The following is a 17739-nucleotide window of genomic DNA, read 5'->3' on the forward strand; positions in this document are numbered from 1 at the left end:
CCATTTTCTTATTTAGAGGCTTTCCCTTAAGTGTAAATAAACTAACAGTGACAAATTTGGTTAACATCCTGGGATTTTAAGTTACTTAGAAGTCAGCACTTAAGCTGTATTATGTAGGTTGTAGGTTTTAGTGATGAAACCCCATGTGCAAATTTAAAGATGCAGATATAGTACATTTAATCCTTGCTAACAATTGGAATGTTTGAATCCTTAAAGCAGTGGAACTAAAAATTCTTATTATGCAGTTTGTTGATATGTTTCCTGCTTTCATTTTATTTCAAAACTTTTAAAATTATTTATTTATTTATTTTACAGCTTTTAAAGAAAAGAAAATGACTATGAAATTATATGAAGTGAATAGGCTAAGAACATGAAACTGCCACTAGGATACGCTGTGGAGCTTTTTGTTACAATGCTAGAGTTGAAAGACTTGTAAATCTTCCATCTAGAAGAGATGATATTTTCATTTTCTTTTTCTTCTTACGGTCGATATGTTTTTTTGAGATCCAAAGTATATGAAAATTGTCTAATTATAATTGCCTTGCTTTAATTGTAGTTCCTACTGAATTTCTCTGAACCTTTCTTTGATTTATATGGTTACTGATTGATAATTTTACTTATAAACTCTATGCACACAAGAAATTCTGATGGAATTGAGTAAGTTCCTGGAGAACAAAGACTCTATAATTTTGTCATTGAATTTGCAGCATTGTTACACTGTTCTTTGAGAGAATTTAATATTTTGTTGACTGAAATGAATTGAATGCATGCATATATGAAAAGTTGGATATTCTATGATATGCTTGGACTGTAAGTTCCATGAGGAACATGTTGGTTTGTTCACTAGTATACTATAGAATTAGGAAATAATGATGCCCCGTACATTTTTTTTGAATGAATGTCGAATGATTTGAAATGATTCCTTTTGCCCTTAAATTGTTTTAAGTCATTTGATTTTTATACAAAGCAATATTTGCAGTGAGCATACTTTTAGCTGGAGATTCCATGCCTAATGAAAGAATTCAGATGTTCATGGGAAGGTAGAGTAATTCCTGAACTAGAAAGACAGGATGAGCCTTGAACATTGTCATAGTTGCCGGTAATCGGTGCTAAATGCCTTCCTGGGAGGAAGAATTGAAATGGGATAGGGGAGAGGGTTAGGGGAGAGGGCTGCTGTAGACCTCCCTGAGTGGAAAATTCCATAACAGTAACAAAGGATGAAAGAAGGAATTAGTGTAACATGCTGGAATAGCACAAACATTAATTACTCAACCATAGGAACTAGAAACTAGATTTAGATAGCACCTCTCAGCTGCTTATGTAGTAGCTAGAACTGGAAGAACATTGTCACAAAATCTCATTGCAACTAATTTTCTTTGCCATTATTGTTTTGTGGTATTAAATCTATAGAGATTCTATTTATTGTATTGTGATCTTTGAGTCTTTCCATCCTTTGGGGTATCTTTTTGGAGGAAAGTTAGTATTTTTCACTTTTTTTTTCAGACTTCAGGGAAGGGCACATGGTCCTGAAGTCTCTGGAACCAGTTTAAGCTTGTGCTGAAGTTGTTGAAGAAAGAGTGAGGGCTGCGGGGTGTCCCCCACCCCACACTGCTTTACATAGGGTCCCTGTGTGCTTCTCAACAACTGGAATTAGACTCAAAGATCAGAGAAGGCTAACAGTATAATGGCTCTGAAGGTATTTTAACACATTCCGAGGAAAAGACTTTTAAAGACTACTTTACATAGTAGATTTCAAAATAAATGGTGTAATGAAAAAGGGGTTAGATGTTGACAAGCAAGATCAAGTGAATGGGAAGATATTGCTGCAATGCAACCGTGGGAAAAATGGAGAACTCTCTCGCTGTCTGTCTGGAGGAGGGAATGAGACTATGGGGAGATAAGTGACAAAGAAAGGCAAGATTTTTGAGTCAGACAGATTTGGTTTTAAATCCAGGTTCTATTATTTACTAATTTTGTGATATAGGCTAAGTCACCTTACCTTGCTATGCTTCAGCTGACTTACCTGCAAACTAGACATGATATTATCTCCTAAGCACTGTTCAGTGAATTAAATTGGACAGTGTAATATCGGGCTTCTAATATGGTTCCTGACATATAACAGGTAGCCAGGTAAGAGTGAAAGCCCTCTTGTAATATTCTGGCTTCATTTAGCATGAATATAGCTAATGCTAAATAATTCAAAATTTGGGGAAATTGTTTAGAACCTACCCATGGATACCCATGGAGGTTTCCACAGAATGATGCTGAGGTATAAAAATAAAACATGTGAAGAAGATTGAAAACCATGGCCCAAGTATTTACTTCATCCCCTCACACAAACACCCCTCCAAACTAGTCAAAACACAGTAAAATATAAATCATGCTAATATATCAAGCCAAGGATATATAAGGTGAATCATGATATTTCTTTTTTTTAATCTTCATTTTATTGAGATATATTCACATACCACGCAGTCATACAAAACAAATTGTACTTTTGATTGTTTACAGTACCATTACATAGTTGTACATTCATCACCTAAATCAATCCCTGACACCTTCATTAGCACACACACAAAAATAGCAAGAATAATAATTAAAGTGAAAAAGAGCAATTAAAGTAAAAAAGTACACTGGGTACCTTTGTCTGTCTGTTTGTTTGTTTCCCTCCCCTATTTTTCTACTCATCCAGAATCATGATATTTCTAAATATCATTTCTGTTGGTTTTAAAGCAGTATAAACATTATTTTCTTTAAGATAAAAATGGAAAACAATGAAAAGCTATGAGAAATCTTTCTTATTCTCTATCATGTTTTTTTTTTCCTTTTTAATGTTTGTTCTTGTAACCTCATAATATTATTTTTAAAATGTCTTAAATATTCAAGCTGCTCACTGTTTCTAGAGCTATAACCGGGTGGGTTTGTAGGCATCAAAGGCACACATGGAACTGGGAATGATCATGGGAGTTGGACCCATGAATATAAATAGATACAGCTTTCCTGAAAGATTCAACTCAGAGTCTAACATTTGTCTAGGAAAAAACCAACGTGGTATATGAGAAACAACTTGATTAGAGGTTTAAAGCCCCAAGTTCAGTTCTGATTTTTGGTGGTGTGACTCTAGGCAAGTACCTTTCATTCTCTGAACATGAGCTTCTCATCTGTAAAGTAGTGAAAAACATTTCAAATCTGTACCAGCAGCCTCAACTCTAATAAGTTAAAATTTACCATTCCAACTAGGACACGTTTGAGAGTGATCGGGGGCATTATTAATAATTAAGGCAGGACAAAGGGATAAAATGGGAAAGTTCTTGGCAAACCACTGATTAATCGCCTCATTTGTGTCCTACAATCTGTACTTTGACATCCACCACTATAATTATGATCTTTGAAAATGTGGGATGTTCTTATAATTGTGATTGATATATAATGAGTACCCAATAATGTAGTTTTTATTAACTGAGATATTTTTTATCTCAGAATTTCTGTAAAGGTCAAATATGATGGTGCTTATGAAAGGTTTTCATAATAAGATGCTCTATAATGGTTCGTTATTAACAGTTTTGCTATAGGGAGCTCAATGCTGAAAAGAATTTTGGAAGTTATTTGTATAGTGATGATAGTTTATGTCTTGAGCCTGTATGAGATCACTAGGAGACAGAAGATAAAATAAGAACAAATAGGACTGAAGGTCAAATCTTGAGAAATACTGCATTTTAAGAAAAGGAGAAGGAAAAGGAGCTATTTAGGAAGCTATAGATTTATATTTCTATCAATATTCTTCAGAGAATTAGGAAGAGAACCAGGAGGATGTATTTTATATACTTTCCTTCACAGAGATTATTATTTTCCCAATGTCGTAGGAATAATGTTCTCCATGTCAGGGAATATAACAACTGATTTTTGAATTCTAAGCAACTGTGTGGTGCTTGGTACGTGATAGATGCTGAGTGCAGGAAAGGACTGTGGTCATTACAAAAATGAGAAGTATGCTTTTAAAGGTGATGGCTTCCAACAATTCTTGCTACCTCGGTCTCTCGAGTGAGTGTAAAAAATAAAAATTGAGAAAAATAGGGATTAACTCTGAGCACTTACGTGGTCAAAAGCTTATGACAGGCTCAGCTAAGGAAAGCAAATGTTGGTTTTCCTCCCTTTTATCTTCAATTTGTTCTATGGAATTGTGGTCTCTTCATCTCAAACTTCTTTCTTCCTCAGGGTCCATGGGATTGGGCCGGGCTTCTCTAGCCAAGGACCCCAAAGGTCTTTTTCATTTAGATGCACACATGGAGAGGATGCTTCTTATCAGATGGCTGCCATATCACCTGAGGTGACTTCTGCAGAGTCAGCAGAAGTGAAAGTATTTCCCACCCTTGTAGGTTTTTAAATGGTTTCATAGTCCCTCCTGAATCCTTTCCACGAGGTATCCTGAGATTCAGGGAGCAGGGGACCTCCGAGCACAGGGAGAAATTAAATGCAGATGTTGAGGGAATTTAGCAATTAGGAAATAATAGATAATAGTGAAGATAATCTTTAAAGGCATTAGGAATCAAAGCGCTTGCGGCTGCCTCCTGGTAACCCTGTTTTTTTTTTTTGTTTTGAATGGGCGTGCCATAGACTCCTTTTGTTAGACATCATCTCGGTCTTTGCTTCACTTCTCCTCTGTTGACCTCAGGGATTTGGCCTGCTCATCTTTCATCTTTCTAGTTTCTATCTATTCTCTTACTTCTCATGGTTACGGAAGAAATTATAACATAATGAAAAGAGTACCCACCCTGAAAGCAGAAAGTTCTGGGTCTGAAGAACAGTCTGTTTCTTATTATTACATGTCCTTGAGCAGGTAAATGCTCCTCTGTAAGAAATTTAATATTGCTATTTGTAAAACGGGGTAATAATAGTGTTTCATAAGCTGGTTGTGAAGATTAAATGAGAAAATATTCATAAACATCCTGGCACATACTATGTCCTCCTATGATTTTTATATTTCTCAAGATTGGATGGAACCTAGATTTCTCATCTTCTTAAGTTCATTGCTAGAAACTTTCCCTTTTTTTTTCTTTAGTTTTGTTTGTTTTAACTGCTAGCAACTACAAGGAAATAAATAATGATAACAAAAATAATGTTATTAGAGTTAGAAAAATACAAGAAATCACAGGATCCTTTTAATAACAATAGAAATCTATATGGCACATGGTTTTCTGGATTCCTTGGAGTCATCCAGGCCAACCCAATAAAGGGAAAGTGGAACTAACACATAGAGAGTGCCAAAACGTGATGGATGCTTTAAAGAGTCTTATTTTATTGAATTTGTACAAATTCGTGTGAGGCAGTTACTACCAGTTCCACCTTACAAATGATGACATGGACTCAGAGTATTAAACTGTTTTCCCAAAATTACGCAATTAGTACACAGTAGGGGTAGGAATCAATCCCCAGACCATCTGAATCTAAAGCACTCAGACTTACTTCTGAGGGAGATCCAAGATGTTTTTAATGCATAAAATCTGCTTCCTGATTTTATCTTCAGATTTTTGATCTTCTGGATGGGCACGATATATCCTTCACACAATATACTTGGAGCTTGTCTTCACCTCCTAACTATACTTACCCCTTGGACAATTATTTGTGCTTTTGGCTTGCTCAAAGCATATTTTATTGTAATTTGTGGACAAATGATACTCTTCAGCAATGATCAGCATCTTCTAAGGAATTTCTGATTAACAACTAAGTGGTTTCGTGATGATACTCTTTTTCCTGTCTGAAATTAAAGTCACTTGTCTTACTATGTAAAATAACTGAACCCTGGTTTATAATGGGGACTCAATACGTAGTACCTAGATCTGTATTTTTTTTCCATGTACCCATCTGCTGATCCATCTGCAATAAGTTTCTGCTGGATGCAGTTTTCATGTGATGTCTCCAACCACTAAATTTGCAAGTTTCCAGTAGTCATATGAAGACTACACCTACTGATTGTAACTCTTATTACTAATAAGTCAGGCAATAGATGCTTATAAGACATGTGTACACTTCTGAGCATTTTTTTGATTTGATCATTTTGAAATCTGTCTTACAGTAGGAAGCATTCACTTTTTAAAAATTGACACAGATCCTAAGTATGTTTATACAACTGTCAGCATTCCTATATATTTGTTCCTTTATCAAAGAATTGAATTTATTTACTTAAAGGTTTATAAGTTGTATGAACACATAAATGGCTCTAGTATTGATGAGAACAATAGAAAATCTTAGTTGAATTCCTAATAGCATCAGTGAAGAGAGAATAAACAGAAAAGGGGAATGAAATGAAGCTTTGTGGTGACAAAGATAGACAGAGGACATTGAAGAAAGAGAACAACAGGAAATGAGATGATGAACAAAACAACTTATCAAAGTCTTACCTGTATGGTAAGACAAACAGTTCTTATTTCTGACATGGATAATGACTCTGGAAGAACTAGATGAAAATAAGCAGCAAGTTATGATCAACTTGCACCAGCATAATTCAGGACCCACGTGTTACATTGGAGGATATGGCAATGAATTGGACAGTGTTCTCACAATTCACAGATTATCTCTTTCCATTTTATGCAACTGTGCTTTTCATATTCAAAAGAGGATAGATTCCTTAAAACTTCACTCTGCATTGGTCATAAGCAAGAATATTGTTAGGATAGGGAGGGGTTCTCTGGCACAGAACCCAAGTGACTGTCCTAAACCACAGAGACATTCATTACTCTTTCACATAAAAGTCTGAGCTGATATGGTTGTTCTGCTTTATAAATGCATCATGGATTTAAGACCCTTCTATGCTGTTGCTTCTCTGTTCCTGTGTGTTTTCCCCTGGTCCTCATGGCCCAGGATGGCTTAGAATATATCTGCATCTGACAAGAGAGCAGGTAGAGGAGACAGCAAAGAGCAAGACATACCCTTTCTTTGAAAGGGCCTGATCCTGACATGACACACAGCAATTCTTGTATCCAGTGGCCAGAATTTGGTCACAAGGTCACACCGAGCTTTCAGGGAGGCTGGGGTATGTCTGTATTATGAATGGCCATAGACCTGGCTAAACTCTGGGTTCCAGTTACTATGAAAAAGAGGGTGAAAATGGATATTGGGTGGACACCTAGCCACACTAAGTCACCAGGATAGGCTTTTGGCGGGAGACAGCTAATCTATAGTAGTGTTAAGGGTTTGACTTTTATACCTCAAACCTGTGATCTCTGTTAGAAAAGGCCTGAGCCTTATCAGTTCATGGTTCAGTTACTTTGGAATTCATTAAGTAATTTTCCATTTAATTAAGAGCATAGGGACAGACAACAGTTTAAAAGTAAAGAGCACTTAAGACAAGAATTTAACTTGAACACATTTTTACTAAAGGAGCACTTAAGGTAAAAGGAATGTTTACAATGTAAAAATAAATTGATATGTTACTAAGGCTGGGAACTGCTGTCCCTTACAGATGTAGTTGGATATGAGATCAGAAGACCCCTCCTGTCAAAGTTATAGAGTATTTATAGAGCTTTTGATTTAAGGCACATCCAGTTAAGTCATATTCTATTTTAATATTTGACTACAAGTGGCGAATGATGTGTGGTGAATGGGTGAATCAAGATCAAAGGAGAGAAGATGGTGGCTAGGAGATACAGGGCAAAAAAAACCACCTCTGTGAAAAATACTAGATAAAAGCCAGAAAGTGACCCAGAACACCAGTTCCAGCGATGCACCAGCTGGACAAGTTCTGCTAAATCCACAGGGATCATGCACTTGGTGAAACTGGGAGTCTGCATTCTGAAACAAGTGAGTGAGCCTGCTGAATATCTGGCAGCCACGCTGTGGTGTGGGGAAACCAAGGATTGGCGTTTGGAGGTGGACTAGTTCTTTTTTAAAAAAACCCAAAAGTGGCTGCAGATACAGCAGCGAGAACCGCACAGTGAAGCACAGCAGGAATGGGCTGTGCAAAGGCCTCAATCTCTGGCATGGAAGATAGCCTTTCATGCACCTGCTGCTAATTGTCTCAGAGCAAGGACGACAGAGGTTAGCCAAAAGGGGGAAAAAACCATGCCTCTTGTAGCCATCTTCCCAGCGGGCTGGGAACGCTCCTGCCCGGCACCGGAGCCACAGCCCAGTGTGACAGGAAGTGTTTCCAGCAACACGCACACATGCCACAATATCAGGCATGGACAATAGCCTTTCACGCACCCACAGCTAATTGTCCCAGAGCTGGGAATGCAGAGCTGTGCGAAAAGGGGGAAATTAACACAACCCATACAGCCATCCTTACAGCAGGCTGGGAATACCCCCACATGGTCCGGTGGCCCAGAACTTCCCTTGAGGGATGGTGCGCACTTGTGACATAGCACAGCCTTCCCTCAGCAGAGGCCCTAGAAGGGCATGACTTGGAAGAGGGACCCACTCGGAAATCCCAGGGACCATATGCCAATACCAAAGACTTGTGGGTCAGTGGCAGAGACAATCTGTGGTGAGACTGGATGAAAGTTTAGACTCTTGCAACAGCCTTAAATCTCCAGGAACACCTGGGAGGTTTGATTATTAAAGCCACCCTCCCTCCCTAACCACTCAGATACATGCCCCACATTCAGAGCGGACAGCACCACCAACACACCCAAACTTGGTGCACCAATTGGACCCCACAAGAACCAGACCCCCATACACCACAAAGACAAAGTTGGGGAGAACTGACTTGAAGGGAATAGGTGACTCATGGATGCCATCTGCTGGTTAGTTAGAGAAAGCGTATGCCACCAAGCTGTAGATTTGACAAATTAGAGATTCGTCTTTGAATAATCCTACATATCCTAAAAGAACACTATCTACTAAAGCAAATGCCAAGAGGCCAAAAACAACAGAAATTTTAAAGCATATGATAAAACCAGACGATATGGATAACCCAAACCCAAACACCCAAATCAAAAGATCAGAGGAGACACAGTACTTGGAGCAATTAATCAAAGAACTAAAGACAAACAAAGAGAGCATGGCACAGGATATAAAGGACATGAAGAAGACCCTAGAAGAGCATAAAGAAGAAATTGCAAGAGTAAATAAAAAAATAGATGATCTTATGGAAATAAAAGAAACTGTTGACCAAATTAAAAAGATTCTGGATACTCATAGTATAAGACTAGTGGAAGCTGAACAGTGAATCAGTGACCTCAAGGACCACAGAACAGAAAATGAAAGAACAAAAGAAAGTATGGGGAAAAAAATTGAAAAAATCAAAATTGACCTTAGGGATATGATAGATAAAATAAAATGTTCAAATATAAGACTCATTGCTGTCCCAGAAGGGGAAGAGAAGGGTAAAGGTCTAGAAACTGTATTCAAAGAAATTGTTGGGGAAAACTTCCCAAACCTTCTACACAATATGAATACACAAAGCATAAATGCCCAGCGACCTCCAAATAGAATAAATCCAAATAAACCCACTCCAAGACAAATTCTGATCAGACTGTCAAATACTGAAGAGAAGGAGCAAGTTCTGAAAGCAGCAAGAGAAGCAATTCACCACATACAAAGGAAACAACATAAGACTAAGTAGTGACTACTCAGCAGCCACCATGGAGGTGAGAAGGCAGTGCCATGACATATTTAAAATTCTGAGAGAGAAAAATTTCCAACCAAGAATACTTTATCCAGCAAAGCTCTCCTTCAAATTTGAGGGAGAGCTTAAATCTTTCACAAACAAATGCTGAGAGATTTTGCTAATAAAAGTCCTGCCCCACTTCAGGTACTAAAGGGAGCCCTACCAACAGAGAGATAAAAAAGGGAGAGAGATATGGAGAAAGGTTCAGTACTAAAGAGATTCAATATTGGTTCATTACAGGACATTAAGAGAGAAGGAAAAATATATCTGACAAACATAAACCAAAGGATAGGATGGCTGATTCAAGAAATGCCTTCACAGTTGTAACGCTGAATGTTAATGGATTAAACTCCCAAATTAAAAGATACAGATTCGCAGAATGGATCAAAAAAAACAAACCATCAATATGTTGCCTACAAAAGACTCATCTTAGACACATAGACACAAAGAAATTGAAAGTGAAAGGATGGAAAAAAATATTTCATGCAAGCTACAGCCAAAAGAAAGCAGGAGTAGCAATATTAATCTCAGATAAAATAGACTTTAAATGCAAGGATGTTGGGAGAGACAAAGAAGGCCACTATATACTAATAAAAGAGGCAATTCAACAAGAAGAAATAAGAATCATAAATGTTTATGCACCCAGTCATGGTGCCACAAAATACGTGAAACGAACACTGGCAAAACTAAAGGAAGCAATGGATGTTTCCACAATAATTGTGGGAGAGTTCAACACATCACTCTCTCCTATAGAGAGATCAACCAGACAGAAGACCAATAAGGAAATTGAAAACCTAAACAAGCTGATAAATGAATTTGATTTAACAGACATATATAGAAAATCACATCCCAAATCACCAGGATACACATTCTTCTCTAATGATGACAGAACTTTCTCCAGAATAGACCATATGCTGTGACATAAAACAAGCCTCAATAAATTTAAAAAAATTGAAATTATTCAAAGCACATTCTCTGACCAAAATGGAATACAATTAGAAGTCAATAACCACCAGAGACTTAGAAAATTCACAAACACCTGGAGGTTAAACAACACACTCCTAAAATAAATGGTTTAGGCGGAGGCGGGACAAGATGGCAGACTGGTGAGCTGTAAGTTTTAGTTACTCCTCCAGGAAAGTAGGTAAAAAGCCAGGAACTGCGTGGACTGGACACCACAGAGCAATCTGACTTTGGGCATACTTCATACAACACTCATGAAAACGTGGAACTGCTGAGATCAGCGAAATCTGTAAGTTTTTGCGGCCAGGGGACCCACGCCCCTCCCTGCCAGGCTCAGTCCCGGGGGAGGAGGGGCTGTCAGCTCCGGGAAGGAGAAGGGATAACTGCAGTGGCTGCTCTTATCGGAAACTCATTCTACTGATTCAAACTCCAACCATAGATAGACTGAGACCAGACACCAGAGACTCTGAGAGCAGCCAGCCCAGCAGAGAGGAGACAGGCATAGAAAAAAAACAACACGAAAAACTCCAAAATAAAAGCAGAGGATTTTTGGAGTTCTGGTGAACACAGAAAGGGGAAGGGCGGAGCTCAGGCCTTGAGGCGCATATGCAAATCCCAAAGAAAAGCTGATCTCTCTGCCCTGTGGACCTTTCCTAATGGCCCCTGGTTGCTTTGTCTATTAGCATTTCAATAACCCATTAGATCTCTGAGGAGGGCCATTTTTTTTTTTTTTTTTAAATCCTTTTTTCTTTTTCTAAAACAATTACTCTAAGAAGCCCAATACAGAAAGCTTCAAAGAATTGCAATTTGGGCACGTCAAGTCAAGAGCAGAACTAAGAGAGCTCTGAGACAAAAGGCAATAATCCAGTGGCTGAGAAAATTCACTAAACAACACAACTTCCCAAGAAAAGGGGGGTGTCCGCTCACAGCCACCATCCTGGTGGACAGGAAACACTCCTGCCCATCGCCAGCCCCATAGCCCAGAGCTGCCCCAGACAACCCAGTGTGACGGAAGTGCTTCAAATAACAGGCACACACCACAAAACTGGGCGTGGACATTAGCCTTCCCTGCAACCTCAGCTGAATGTCCCAGAGCTGGGAAGGTGGAGCAGTGTGAATTAACAAAGCCCCATTCAGCCATCATTTGAGCAGACTGGGAGCCTCCCTACACAGCCCAGCAGCCCAGAACTGCCCTGGGGGGACGGCACTCACCTGTGACATAGCACAGTCATCCCTCAACAGAGGACCCGGGGTGCACAGCCTGGAAGAGGGGCCCACTTGCAAGTTTCAGGAGCCATACACCAATACCAAAGACTTGTGGGTCAGTGGCAGAGACAAACTGTGGCAGGACTGAACTGAAGGATTAGACTATTGCAGCAGCGTTAAAACTCTAGGATCATCAGGGAGATTTGATTGTTAGGGCCACCCCCCATCCCCGACTGCCCAGAAACACGCCCAACATACAGGGCAGGCAACACCAACTACACACGCAAGCTTGGTACACCAACTGGGCCCCACAAGACTCCCTCCCCCACTCACCAAAAAGGCTAAGCAGGGGAGAACTGGCTTGTGGAGAACAGGTGGCTCGTGGACGCCACCTGCTGGTTAGTTAGAGAAAGTGTACTCCACGAAGCTGTAGATCTGATAAATTAGAGATAAGGACTTCAACTGGTCTACAAACCCTAAAAGAACCCTATCAAGTTCAGCAAATGCCACGAGGCCAAAAACAACAGAAAATTATAAAGCATATGAAAAAACCAGACGATAAGGATAACCCAAGCCCAAACACCCAAATCAAAAGACCAGAAGAGACACAGCACCTAGAGCAGCTACTCAAAGAACTAAAGATGAACAATGAGACCATAGTACGGGATATGAAGGAAATCAAGAAGACCCTAGAAGAGCATAAAGAAGACATTGCAAGACTAAATAAAAATGGATGATCTTATGGAAATTAAAGAAACTGTTGACCAAATTAAAAAGATTCTGGACACTCATAGTACAAGACTAGAGGAAGTTGAACAACGAATCAGTGACCTGGAAGATGACAGATGGAAAATGAAAGCATAAAAGAAAGAATGGGGAAAAAAATTGAAAAAATCGAAACGGACCTCAGGGATATGATAGATAATATGAAACGTCCGAATATAAGACTCATTGGTGTCCCGGAAGGGGAAGAAAAGGGTAAAGGTCTAGGAAGAGTATTCAAAGAAATTGTTGGGGAAAACTTCCCAAATCTTCTAAACAACATAAATACACAAATCATAAATGCTCAGCGAACTCCAAATAGAATAAATCCAAAAAAACCCACTCGGAGACATATACTGATCACACTGTCAAACATAGAAGAGAAGGAGCAAGTTCTGAAAGCAGCAAGAGAAAAGCAATTCACCACATACAAAGGAAACAGCATAAGACTAAGTAGTGACTACTCAGCAGCCACCATGGAGGCGAGAAGGCAGTGGCACGATATATTTAAAATTCTGAGTGAGAGGAATTTCCAGCCAAGAATACTTTATCCAGCAAAGCTCTCCTTCAAATTTGAGGGAGAGCTTAAATTTTTCACAGACAAACAAATGCTGAGAGAATTTGCTAACAAGAGACCTGACCTACTGGAGATACTAAAGGGAGCCCTACAGACAGAGAAACAAAGAAAGGACAGAGAGACTTGGAGAAAGGTTCAGTACTAAAGAGATTCGGTATGGGTACAACAAAGGATATTAATAGAGAGAGGGAAAAATCTGGCAAACATAAACCAAAGGATAAGATGGCCGATTCAAGAAATGCCTTCACGGTTTTAACGTTGAATGTAAATGGATTAAACTCCCCAATTAAAAGATATAGATTCGCAGAATGGATCAAAAAAAATGAACCATCAATATGTTGCATACAAGAGACTCATCTTAGACACAGGGACACAAAGAAACTGAAAGTGAAAGGATGGAAAAAAATATTTCATGCAAGCTACAGCCAAAAGAAAGCAGGTGTAGCAATATTAATCTCAGATAAAATAGACTTCAAATGCAGGGATGTTTTGAGAGACAAAGAAGGCCACTACATACTAATAAAAGGGGAAATTCAGCAAGAAGAAATAACAATCATAAATGTCTATGCACGCAATCAAGGTGCCACAAAATACATGAGAGAAACACTGGCAAAACTAAAGGAAGCAATTGATGTTTCCACAATAATTGTGGGAGACTTCAACACATCACTCTCTCCTATAGATAGATCAACCAGACAGAAGACCAATAAGGAAATTGAAAACCTAAACAATCTGATAAATGAATTAAATTTAACAGACATCTACAGGACATTACATCCCAAATCACCAGGATACACATACTTTTCTAGTGCTCACGGAACTTTCTCCAGAATAGATCATATGCTGGGACATAAAGCAAGCCTCAATAAATTTAAAAAGATTGAAATTATTCAAAGCACATTCTCTGACCACAATGGAATACAATTAGAAGTCAATAACCATCAGAGACTTAGAAAATTCACAAATACCTGGAGGTTAAACAACACACTCCTAAACAATCAGTGGGTTAAAGAAGAAATAGCAAGAGAAATTGCTAAATATATAGAGACGAATGAAAATGAGAACACAACATACCAAAACCTATGGGATGCAGCAAAAGCAGTGCGAAGGGGGAAATTTATAGCACTAAACGCGTATATTAAAAAGGAAGAAAGAGCCAAAATCAAAGAACTAATGGATCAACTGAAGAAGCTAGAAAATGAACAGCAAACCAACCCTAAACCAAGTACAAGAAAAGAAATAACAAGGATTAAAGCAGAAATAAATGACATAGAGAACAAAAAAACAATAGAGAGGATAAATATCACCAAAAGTTGGTTCTTTGAGAAGATCAACAAGATTGACAAGCCCCTAGCTAGACTGACAAAATCAAAAAGAGAGAAGACCCATATAAACAAAATAATGAATGAAAAAGGTGACATAACTGCAGATCCTGAAGAAATTAAAAAAATTATAAGAGGATATTATGTACAACTGTATGGTAACAAACTGGATAATGTAGAAGAAATGGACAATTTCCTGGAAACATATGAACAACCTAGACTGACCAGAGAAGAAATAGAAGACCTCAACCAACCCATCACAAGCAAAGAGATCCAATCAGTCATCAAAAATCTTCCCACAAATAAATGCCCAGGGCCAGATGGCTTCACAGGGGAATTCTACCAAACTTTCCAGAAACAACTGACACCAATCTTACTCAAACTCTTTCAAAACATTGAAAAAAATGGAACACTACCTAACTCATTTTATGAAGCTAACATCAATCTAATACCAAAACCAGGCAAAGATGCTACAAAAAAGGAAAACTACCGGCCAATCTCCCTAATGAATATAGATGCAAAAATCCTCAACAAAACACTTGCAAATCGAATCCAAAGACACATTAAAAAAATCATACACCATGACCAAGTGGGGTTCATTCCAGGCATGCAAGGATGGTTCAACATAAGAAAAACAATCAATGTATTACAACACATTAAAAACTCGAAACGGAAAAATCAATTGATCATCTCAATAGATGCTGAAAAAGCATTTGACAAAATCCAACATCCCTTTTTGATAAAAACACTTCAAAAGGTAGGAATTGAAGGAAACTTCCTCAACATGATAAAGAGCATATATGAAAAACCCACAGCCAGCATAGTACTCAATGGTGAGAGACTGAAAGCCTTCCCTCTAAGATCAGGAACAAGACAAGGATGCCCGCTGTCACCACTGTTATTCAACATTGTGCTGGAAGTGCTAGCCAGGGCAATCCGGCAAGACAAAGAAATAAAAGGCATCCAAATTGGAAAAGAAGAAGTAAAACTGTCATTGTTTGCAGATGATATGATCTTATATCTAGAAAACCCTGAGAAATCAACGATACAGCTACTAGAGCTAATAAACAAATTTAGCAAAGTAGCAGGATACAAGATTAATGCACATAAGTCAGTAATGTTTCTATATGCTAGAAATGAACAAACTGAAGAGACACTCAAGAAAAAGATACCATTTTCAATAGCAACTAAAAAAATCAAGTACCTAGGAATAAACTTAACCAAAGATGTAAAAGACCTATACAAAGAAAACTACATAACTCTACTAAAAGAAATAGAAGGGGACCTTAAAAGATGGAAAAATATTCCATGTTCATGGATAGGAAGGCTAAATGTCATTAAGATGTCAATTCTACCCAAACTCATCTACAGATTCAATGCAATCCCAATCAAAATTCCAACAACCTACTTTGCAGACTTGGAAAAGCTAGTTATCAAATTTATTTGGAAAGGGAAAATGCCTCGAATTGCTAAAGACACTCTAAAAAAGAAAAACGAAGTGGGAGGACTTACACTCCCTGACTTTGAAGCTTATTATAAAGCCACAGTTGCCAAAACAGCATGGTACTGGCACAAAGATAGACATATAGATCAATGGAATCGAATTGAGAATTCAGAGATAGACCCTCAGATCTATGGCCAACTGATCTTTGATAAGGCCCCCAAAGTCACTGAACTGAGTCATAATGGTCTTTTCAACAAATGGGGCTGGGAGAGTTGGATATCCATATCCAAAAGAATGAAAGAGGACCCTTACCTCACCCCCTACACAAAAATTAACTCAAAATGGACCAAAGATCTCAATATAAAAGAAAGTACCATAAAACTCCTAGAAGATAATGTAGGAAAACATCTTCAAGACCTTGTATTAGGAGGCCACTTCCTAGACTTTACACCCAAAGCACAAGCAACAAAAGAGAAAATAGATAAATGGGAACTCCTCAAGCTTAGAAGTTTCTGCACCTCAAAGGAATTTCTCAAAAAGGTAAAGAGGCAGCCAACTCAATGGGAAAAAATTTTTGGAAACCATGTGTCTGACAAAAGACTGATATCTTGCATATACAAAGAAATCCTACAACTCAATGACAATAGTACAGACAGCCCAATTATAAAATGGGCAAAAGATATGAAAAGACAGTTCTCTGAAGAGTAAATACAAATGGCCAAGAAACACATGAAAAAATGTTCAGCTTCACTAGCTATTAGAGAGATGCAAATTAAGACCACAATGAGATACCATCTAACACCGGTTAGAATGGCTGCCATTAAACAAACAGGAAACTACAAATGCTGGAGGGGATGTGGAGAAATTGGAACTCTTATTCATTGTTGGTGGGACTGTATAATGGTTCAGCCACTCTGGAAGTCAGTCTGGCAGTTCCTTAGAAAACTAGATATAGAGTTACCATTCGATCCAGCGATTGCACTTCTCGGTATATACCCGGAAGGTCGGAAAGCAGTGACACGAACAGATATCTGCACGCCAATGTTCATAGCAGCATTATTCACAATTGCCAAGAGATGGAAACAACCCAAATGTCCTTCAACAGATGAGTGGATAAAGAAAATGTGGTATATACACACGATGGAATACTACGCGGCAGTAAGAAGGAACGATCTCGTGAAACATATGACAACATGGATGAACCTTGAAGACATAATGCTGAGCGAAATAAGCCAGGCACAAAAAGAGAAATATTATATGCTACCACTAATGTGAACTTTGAAAAATGTAAAACAAATGGTTTATAATGTAGAATGTAGGGGAACTAGCAGTAGAGAGCAATTAAGGAAGGGGGAACAATAATCCAAGAAGAACAGATAAGCTATTTAACGTTCTGGGGATGCCCAGAAATGACTATGGTCTGTTAATTTCTGATGGATGTAGTAGGAACAAGTTCACTGAAATGTTGCTATATTATGTAACTTTCTTGGCGTAAAGTAGGAACATGTTGGAAGTTAAGCAGTTATCTTAGGTTAGTTGTCTTTTTCTTACTCCCTTGTTATGGTCTCTTTGAAATGTTCTTTTATTGTATGTTTGTTTTCTTTTTAACTTTTTTTTTCATACAGTTGATTTAAAAAAGAAGGGAAAGTTAAAAAAAAAAAAAAGAAAAGAAAAAAGACAAACAAGGAAAAAAAAAAAAAGATGTAGTGCCCCCTTGAGGAGCCTGTGGAGAATGCAGGGGTATTCGCCTACCCCACCTCCATGGTTGCTAACATGACCACAGACATAGGGGACTGGTGGTTTGATGAGTTGAGCCCTCTACCATAAGTTTTACCCTTGGGAAGACGGTTGCTGCAAAGGA

General features: G+C 38.3%; 1 protein-coding gene across 6 annotated transcripts in view; it reads left to right on the forward strand.

Moving 5' to 3' along the window:
* Window positions 1–17739, forward strand: part of LOC119538661 (von Willebrand factor A domain-containing protein 5A-like) — a 141685-nt gene that overhangs the window by 95214 nt on the left and 28732 nt on the right. The gene's annotated exons all lie outside the window — the stretch shown is intronic.

This window comes from Choloepus didactylus, chromosome 6 (assembly GCF_015220235.1).
Source record: "Choloepus didactylus isolate mChoDid1 chromosome 6, mChoDid1.pri, whole genome shotgun sequence".
Classification (NCBI taxonomy): Eukaryota; Metazoa; Chordata; class Mammalia; order Pilosa; family Megalonychidae; genus Choloepus; species Choloepus didactylus.